Below are 10,000 nucleotides of genomic sequence, written 5' to 3' on the forward strand. Positions count from 1 at the left end.
TCACTTCGTGTAGGCACATCAAAACGCGAACACCATCCAATTTATTTACAAGTCTATTGACAATTAGGTGGGCAATCTGGAGTCCTCTCACCAGACGAACTTTAGGAGCGTTGATGGAATCATAAGACGTTGATGTTTTTGGGTCGTAAGAAACATTTGAAGCAGAAAAGGGTTCGGGAAACAAACAGTTCATACAAGACCGATATGCGGCCAAGGCGCTAATATCAAGATATTCATGATGATTCATGTTTATGCATTTCGCATGGAACCAGCGATCACATTCATCACATTGCACAGCTCTTTGATTTTTTTGGCAACCTTTAGTACACAGAGCACAATGATCTGTTTCTGGGCCAGGATTTAAACTTACATCACCCGCAAGAACCACCAGGAACGAAGCGGCGAGTGAGATGTTTAGTAGTTTCAAGCCAGCTTGGAGTTTACACAATGGCAGCACATCATGAGTACATGGGCAGCGATGTAAACCTGAGTTTCAACCAGGAAAAAAGCTTGACATCGGCGTTCGATGCAACAGCAAGTGACAGGGAAGGGTTTATAATCTTAACTTTCTGAACAGACGACTGTAGCAGCAATTCAGCTACCATAAGCATTTCTAGTGTTGCAGAGTGACTCAACAGTTGACTGCCCGCCATCACTTCTCTCTCTCTCTTTTACGGCCTTGCGTCCTCAATCCGTCATGGAAATGTTTCAAAGAAAGTCACTAAGACTGAGAAAGTACCAAGAAAGACTCAAAAGCTAAGTCACAGAACAAAGAATCGTAATGGTGTGTTGTGAACATGAAAGAGGGAGTCCCCTCTTCCCCTCTTTGTTTGCAGTGGCTTAAAAGAGAGTGAAAACTTTTCTATAATCTGTGGCCAATTTTCACCAGTTGAATTCAAGGCCACCTGATAGCAAATTTTCTCAAGGCAGTATTACACTATATGCTCCATTCCTTAACCCTATAATTTCACCACAATCAGTGCCTGGACATTCAAATATTAAATACCATTTTCATCAAACACTTTCAGAGACATCATGTCACAGTACTTGTTACAAGAGTGCTTTGAATTGAATTCATAAAATTGCAATACAGGAAAGGTTGCCAGCACAGAAGTTGACCTTGTTTGAATCCAGTGATGCATCACTAACAAGAAGATCTGTTGTTGCAATTTCTGGATTGTACAACTTAAAAAAGGAACCTTGAACATCAAGCAGCATAAGCTTCTTTTCAGATATCTGATAGCTGTGATGCACAAGGCATTGTGCCTTTTCATAAACCTCATCAAACTCCACTGATGTGGAGGGAATGTGGAAACCATTATTATTTACGTACTTGTGAAATTCGCCTTGAACAAACTCTTCAATGGTAACTGGTTGCTTTTTAAACACAGCAAAAAAACTTTGACACACTCAAATGTCTCCCGCCGATCGAAGCAGCCGATCTTCTCTCATATTTAGTGCTGGAAACCAGCTATTACACGCTGAAACAGTTCAAAGTCCACAAGAATTTGGAGGCTAACAACAAGATGATTTCTCCAAAATATAAGCATTAACAATGGAAACGTCCACAAAGAACCGCATGAGACAACGCCACCACTTTTTCGATTTTCTTCCAGCCATGTAGTAGCCCCGCATTTGATCGCTCAAGTCTACACCGCCCATGTTGTTGTTGTATGTCTTCACGACTGGGGCGCTGGGAACTTGAATGACCGTTCCATTGCGTTGTCATCTACCGACAGTGTCATTCCCCACGGGATCAGACTGAGAGCTCAAAAAATATACTGGCTTCTTATCTTTCCATACGGTAACGACAATGTTCTCTTTGCAAAGGAACAATGACTCTCCTCGACGAAGTCGCTTGACTCTTTGAGTCTTAGGGGCGATTGCACGTGGGATGCCTTGTCGATTTCCACGAACGGTTCCGTAGATATAAATTTGATCTCGAAGCAAATCTTCAGCGAGAGCAAGAGAATTAAAAAAATTATCGACAAAAACATGGTGATTTTTGCCTACCAGGGGTCGAGTAAGATTGCGGACAACGCGGTGTCCGAGTCCTTGTTCGGGATTGCCATTGCGTTGTTTTCCCATGTAGACTTCCAAATCGCAAACGAAGCCGTTCAACGAATCTGCACACTCCCACACTTTAATTCCCCTCTTTACCGGTTTTAAGGGCATGTACTGTTTAAGGGAAAGTCTTCCTTTAAAAGGAATCATTGCCTCGTCGATCGAAACATTTTTCGACGGCCTGTATTCGCTTTTAATAGCCTCTATAACAGAATCGAGAAGAGGTCGCACTTTGAACAATTTGTCGTGGTTTGCGTGCCCACGTGGCAATTCTCTTCTCATATTGTTTAGATGAAGATATTGCGATATTTTGGCAAAACGATTCCTCGGAAAAATCTTTTGCACTTCTGGGACTCTGAGAAGCTGATTTCTGGACCAGTATGAGTATACTTCGGGCAATTGTTTAATCCCAAACAGGATATTCAGTGCGAAGAATTGGTTTCAAGCCAAGTCGGTTTCACGCCAAGCAGGGTCCGGTTTTGTTTCCATTGCTTGCCGCGCATAACGATTCGTTTCCTCTGCAATTTTGTCAAAATTGCTGTCCTTAAACATTAGGTTAAAAAAGTTTATGGTCGAATAACCTCGAACGTCCCTGACCAGGCTGGTATTCGCGATGAACGGATTCACAACAACTGGACCAGGATCGTCGTTCTACTCTTGTTCGTCTTCTTTGCCACTTTCCTGATCGCTAAGATCGAGATCTGACAAATCCTCCGTGTCAACTGATGAAACAGAAATGTCAGATTCTGACTCGGGATAATTTCTTTCAAACCCCGGTTCAATAGTGAAGCCAATGAACTCTTCCTCGCTATCTGAATCAAAAAGCGCCGCCATTTTAAAACTTCACAAACAAATTTCAACTCACAATTTCTCAATAAATTCATATGAACACCACCCCTGAAAGTTGGCTTGAACTGAGCTTCTACTCTAACCCTATTGGTTTAAATACAATAGGCTAGAAGAAACAATGAAAATAAGTATTTTTTATTGGTTAGAATTGACTATTATGTAAAGTGCCATATGGCACGCTTGGGAATTTGAGGGGTGGTACACGCGTGTGCCATATGGCACGGTCGGACGGGAAAGGGTTAAGGCGAAGCATCAATCCGCTCACAGCAATACCTACGAAAAATAAGAAAATAAGAATCTTATTTTGATGCAAGATAACCGTAGATTCGTGACTGCAGCACTCTTTTTGTGACATGTTATGAAATTGTCATGACAAGACCATATTTCTGACCAGTCAAATTCTCTGTTTCCCACGCACTGAAAGACGATATCATTCAACTCTTAAAAAACTCTTAAAAATTTCAGATAAAAATAGTAAATTCCAACCTTGTTCTCTTTGCTGTGAAAACCACTCCATCACTTGCTGGTCTAGTGCGGGATATTTCGGAGTGAAATGGCCCATCGTCGCACGTTTTGCAGACATTTTCAGCTCACCAGAAAGAATGGTCGCCTGGTCTCTTCTCCAGTGTTGTACCATGGACTCGCTTAGTCCATATTCTCGAGTGATTTCCGAGTTGTTTTCGTGATAACTTTTACCTTGAAAGCGATACTATACAAGGAATGGCATGCTTTAGGCATAATGATAAAACATAACAGCAACGAAAGGGATACTCAATCGATTGATACTTTGAAACATTTAACTGAGATTGTTGTTGTGGTTGATCTGTTGTCGCATGGTAGTACTTATACACATTGTTGGATTAACTGATATTCATATCTCTTCATTGGTTCGCTTTTTTTTCTTTTGTGTTTATTGTAATTCATTAGGTTTTGTGTTTAGTGAGTCAATTTCTTATGTTTTCCGTGAGGTTTGCTTGCTTAAATAGCCAGTTACAATCAATAAGTTTGCCCTCTCAAACAAGACCACGGCCCAAGATCGCGTGTACGTGGGACTATCGAGTAATTGACTATCCCACGCTTACAATTATCGCGGTCTGACGGCCGACAAATGGCTTCGAGGTGGGGTGCGGGTGGAAACCCTTCTGCAACAAATAAGCGCCATGCTCAACTCCAACGAACAGTTTGAAATGGATGATTCCTTCCAACTCTCCTTAATGCACGTGCGCACGCCTCCGATGGGTTCCAGTGGCAAACACAAGTTTAAAACCGGTCATTCTGCCTTGACGTCCTTCAAGAAAAGAAGCTGTCTGTGCTCCTCCTAGAATGGAGACAAGCTTTGTTGTGCCAGAGCCATCGTCACTACCAAAGCCAGAGTTGACCAACACCCCAACTGCGACAGGTTCAAAAGAGGCAGAAGGATCCAAGCAGAACATGCAGTAAACCTTCATCGCAAAACGAGAGTTCCCCGAGGTCCGTGTGGGTATGACGAACTCCAAGCCTTCTCTCTTGCTTCTTCTCTCTATGACTATCAAATTCTTCTCTGCGATGCCACGCGCGGGTATGTCGTGACGTCATTTGGCCCACCTTCACAAAAGCAGCTCGTCCTCCTCTACGATGATGGCCATTACGACGTCATCACTTCTCTACCTGGATCCTTTGGCACCTCCTACTTCTGCATGAGGTGTCTCAAACCCTATGACAACCAAGGTCCCCACGCCTGCAACAACAACCCAGACCACTGCAGTGCCTATCTCCAGACTGGATGTCCAGATTACACCGAGGCCCAATGCCGAAGTCTTCCGGCAACGCAGACCTGCGATTCATGTAGATGGCCATTCTATGGGACAGCGTGTTTTACCAATCACATGTCTAAGACACAGACTGGGAAGACCGCGGATCACCAGCAACTGAGCGTCTGTACGAGTCGTAGGAAGTGCGACAACTGTCGCAAACTCCTTATGGGTTGCAAACAGCAACAAGAACACCTGTGTGGCTACGTCATGTGTCCTTCATGTCACCATTACATTGAAGCCTTGTCGCAACGGTGCTTCATTCAAGTGGCTAAGACTCACGAGGAAGAACGGGCGGAACGCCAAACGAAGACCTGGTTGTCGTCTGCATGGTGCTGCTGCCGGCTTGGCCACCGTGCACTCCAACAAAGACGATGTGCCCTCCACTTCTCTTCTTCCTTCACCTCCTGCGGACGGTGTCAACCCTGTCGCAAACTCCTTGTGGGTTGCAAACAGCAACAAGAACACCTGTGTGGCTATGTCACGTGTCCTTCATTTCACCATTACATTGAAGCCTTGTCGCAACGGTGCTTCATTTAAGTGGCTAAGACTCCTGAGGAAGAATGAGCGGAACGTCGCGCCAAACGAAGACCTGGTTGTTGTCTGCGTAGTGTTGCTGCTGGAAAAACCTCCATTACACGTATTCTTCGACATGGAGGCCATGCAGGACACGGGATGTCACGTTCCGAATCTTGTCATGGCCGAAACTGAGAACGATGAGCATCCAGTCCGCTTCCAGGAAGACTCGTGCATGCGCAACCATTTCTCAAGCTCCTCAAGCAGGGGTGTCTCTTCTTCAAGTCGGTATTCAAGCCTCTGGCTCGCTTCAAACCCTTTTCCCACATCACCATCGCCTCTGCTTGCAACCAGGATCTCCGTCACAACCGCATGGAAGCTGACACGATCGCCAACGAACCACTCCATGGGTGGCGCTTGAACACGAATCATTCTTGCATTTCCCTAGAATGGGTCCACTGGCAACAGCACCAGTTACCGGATGAAGACGATTACATCCGACATGTGGGCAATTCTGGCGAGTACCAGATTCCCCATTCCCGGTACACGGTAGACGGATGCCATGAGAAAACCAACACTGTCTACGAGTTCCAAGGCCACTTTTGGCATGGTTGTCCGGTCTGCTATTCCAATCGCACCGAATCCCACTGCTGCCTTGACAATAGGTGCTTTGACGACGTTTACCGTTGCACGTAGGTCAAACTCGACTTACTGTGTAATCGAGGTTTCAGGGTAGTTGAAATTTGGGAGTGTCAATGGGAAAATATGAGGAAATATCCAAACTCTTTCTGGAGCGTACTCCCGTCTGTACTCACACAGATTTGGAATGCGTACGATTTGCGTACACGAAGTGTGGCATTTCCTGACCACTCACAGAGGGCTCTTAAAAGACCACGTGAACACGTGGCTCAAGATCAGGAAAGAGGCCAGCGGGTAGCCTAGTCACATGGGCAACGATCCCCTGAAACGTCAACGACACTTGGACGATTACAGAGTCAAAGAGGGGATCAAATTGGACCTGGAAAAGATGGAGAAAAATCCCGGACTGTGTACGCTGGCCAAGATGATGTTAAACTCCATGTGGAGTAAATTTGGTCAGCGTACCAACAAGACGCAAGTCCGGGAATTTGATGACCCCCAAGAGTTTTCAACCTTCTGTAACAGCAACACCCTCCAAATCAAGTACGCTGGTATACAATCAGACGATAGCATAGAAGAACAGTACACTTCAGGAAGACGAATCCATCTCGCCCAACCTGAACATATTCGTGGCCTGTTTCACGACCTGTTGGGCTCATCTTAAACTCTATGATGCTCTCGACATCTTACAAGAGCGAGTACTGTACAAAGACACGGACTCAGTCATGTTCCTTTCCGCCCAGGGAATGCCCAAGCCACCACTGGGAGATTATCTGGGAGACTTGAAGGACGAATTGCCGCCAGACGACCATATAGTGGAATTTGCCTCCGGAGGTCCAAAAAACTGCGGGTACAAGACCCACAAAGGTAAAGAGGACTGTAAAGTCCGAGGCATCACACTCAATAGTCTGGGGAAGGGATATGTCAATTTTGAAGTCCTCAAAAACAATGTGCTGGAAGACTTGACTTCCCCACTGGAGTCTGGCAAAGCACGCATCACCGCTGTGCCCATACCATTCAAAATCGTGAGGAACACCCAAGAATACCAATTGTCTATCACGGCCCAACGAAAAAAATACAAGTTGGTTTACAACAAGCACGTGGTGAATCCTCACACCTTCTAAACCTTCCCATATGGGTATGAGCAGTGGACAGAAGAGGACACACGCGTGACTGAACTGCTCACTTCTCTCTAACTATTATTCTGATGGTCACCTAGCTTCATCTCACCTCTTTTTACAAAAAAAAAAAAAAATGTAAATAGTGTAAATAGTCCCAGCGACAATGAGTCGAGATGACTACTCGATGATACCCACCCGCATCTTTCATAGCAATCAGGGAATCAAAACACAAGTCGAAGGTAACCAACCCCTCGAGGCGTGCCCCATTGCCACGGGAGATGCGGGTTTAATGCTCTCACATGAGAGGGGGACTGGGAAGTCATTTTTAAGAACTATGCATGTGCATTTTTTAGGTTACCACATGGATTGGAAAGATCGAAACGTGACAGATATATATTCATTCGAACCTAATCTACTTTAGGTTGTTAGGGTGATAGTGATGACGTCATAGGATCAAAAGGTCAATACTTCTAACTAGAATTGATGACGTCATAGGTCAGGTTGTTATGGTGATAGTGATGACCAGAACATATGCAAAGCAAGTCTTAAGCTTGTAGTTAAATTGAAAAACTTCAATGTAAGCAGATTTACAGACAGAAAAAAATAACTAAATAACTAATTTCTCACTTCAATTCCGCTGAAAAAACTTACTTGAAATATAATAATCTAACACTTTTAAATCAATCTATAGAATTAATATCAATCACAGTTCTTGTCATCAAGTAAATCTATCAACAAGAGGCAATGCTTATTTGATAAACAAAACATTCTCCGCCCCAATAAGGGAATAGTCCTTATCTTTCTTGAAGTTAGCCTAACTTTTTTTAGTTGTATACCTCAGCAGGATCTCTAACAGCAGTCTTGGTGGCTGGGCGGCTGCACTCTCCAGCTATTTTTACTTTGACATTGTGGACTTGGCCTTCTGTCCCAGGATACACCTTGATTACTCTGCCGATGGTCCATTTACTGCAAATAGCATTGTTTTCCGCCATGACTACAATATCATCAACTTCTACATTTTGCCTTTCTGTGTGCCATGCCTTCCTTGTCACTAGTGCTGGTAGTATGTCTCTGCTCCAACATTTCCAGAAAGAGTCCACAATCTTCTGCACAAATTCTACACTGTGTCGCGGGGTTTTCATGTGATGGAATGGGCCTTGAGGAACTTCTGGTGCTGCTCCTACAAGAAGCATGTCTTTCAAGCATAAATATTTCCCATCGTTCACATCATTTGGAATGTGGCCAATGGGATGTTGATTTACAAGATTTCCGACTTCTACAGTGCTCGAAATTAGGAAAAAATCCAGGTTGCCCTTAAGGAAAATGCCTGACAACCAAGCCCCTGACTTTGGTTGCCCTTAACATTTTCTAAGCTTTAATAAATGTGAAGACTGTTTAGTGGCACAAATTCATAATACTTGTTTCAGTTGTTTGACAGGGTTAGATCAGTTTACTTCACTAACAGCTTTAAATTTCTTTTTTACATGTACATCATTGTTAAAACACTTGTTGTAGAGACCCATTGTCTCTACTTCATGATCAAGGACGACTGAATACTTTGATATGCATTGATTTTTTTAGTAGAGTAGGGTAGTCTGCATCAGCAAGGCTATTGTCAAACAAACTAGACAACACAACTGGAAGTTCAGGGTTCACAGATTTAGGTACGTAAAAATCTGAATGAGCAGGGATGAGAGACAATAAGGCAGGTTTAGAAGGGCAGTCCTTGATGCAATTGTGGAAGTTAGTCAGTTCAGTCTCTGAGGGGGGTGTAACACTAGAAGGCTTAACTGTCGAAGTTGAACATGGGGTCTTTGAAAAGTTTATGTCTTTGACCCTTGCATATGGAACAGTCTTAACTGATGTTGGTAGAACCCAGTATGCCTTTTTGTCGGTCACTGTCAGCGAATCCCTTCGTTTACATCCCGCTTCAATGGCCCATAGCAACGAAGCAACATGGGAGCAGCTCTCTCCAAGACCAGCCATGCAATCACAATGAGCAGACAGAACTTTGCCCGAGTTTTCACACACGACCCAAGGGGTCAGAGGCTTTTCTGACATTCTTTGAGAATGATTAACCTAAAAAATAAAGCGTAGTAGTTACTATACTGTAAAGAATCAACGATCGGTGCGAGAACAACTTGATCCATCATTTACGAGTGTAAACACTCTTTAACAAGATGTTATGAAAACTTAACTTTGCTATTAACAGGCGATTTTCGCCGAATTTCTTGCACAGAACTTCCCTTACCCAGCCGTTCGCAAAGTTCTGATAGCATTCTAAGCTTTTATAGTTCATCAATTGCTCCTGGGTGTACGGGCTAGCAGCAAACAGAAGATACATCCCCACGTTTATGTAAGTTACGTCTGGCCAGCAATCGACATCGTCAATCCACTCTTTGCGCGGAATTTCGTACGGATCTTGTCCTTCGATAGACTTTAACTTTTCGAGATACCTTTCCTTTGATTCTTTCTGCTGTATACTCTCAAAATAACCGGGTAACAACCCACGCTTCGTAGTTGCTTTCGCTGCCATGTTGTATACAAACTGAAGCTTGTCCTCCAGTTCGCAATGTCACATGATGTGACGTCACGCTTGAAATGGGTCTATTATTATTCCATGTAAATTGGCAAACAAACTTCCATCACACCAAGCGAATGAACAGGAACGAACAAATAAACTAGCTAACCAATGATTAAGCAATGAACAATTCACTGAAATAAATACAATACACTAAAGTTAGGAAATAATATGGCAAACAAAGAAACTAGCGAACAAAATTGACAGATATATGATGTAGTTACAAGTTTTTCCTGCCTAGATCATGGAAAAACCGAATAAGCTCGAAAACGCAAATTACAAAACATGCCTTGTGCTTTTATCAAACTCAACATCTCAAAATGCAGAAAACAGTCAATGAGGCCAGTGGCTCACTGTATTTAAGCTGTTGTAAAGTGTTCTACCTGAAGCCAACACTTGTGGTACATGCTGTTCAAAGCAAGGCCATTTAATTTGTCTTT

General features: G+C 43.5%; 2 pseudogenes; one reads left to right on the forward strand and one right to left on the reverse strand.

The window, feature by feature from the left end:
• The first annotated feature begins 3,515 nt into the window (after window positions 1-3,515).
• On the forward strand, window positions 3,516-5,243 carry LOC149037433 (uncharacterized; annotated as a pseudogene).
• A 2,497-nt stretch (window positions 5,244-7,740) lies between these two features.
• LOC149037434 (uncharacterized) lies at window positions 7,741-9,883 on the reverse strand (annotated as a pseudogene).
• Between the last annotated feature and the right edge of the window lie 117 nt (window positions 9,884-10,000).

The sequence above is a fragment of the Pocillopora damicornis genome, chromosome 11 (genome assembly GCF_964200805.1).
Source record: "Pocillopora damicornis chromosome 11, jaPocDami1.2, whole genome shotgun sequence".
Taxonomy (NCBI): Eukaryota; Metazoa; Cnidaria; class Anthozoa; order Scleractinia; family Pocilloporidae; genus Pocillopora; species Pocillopora damicornis.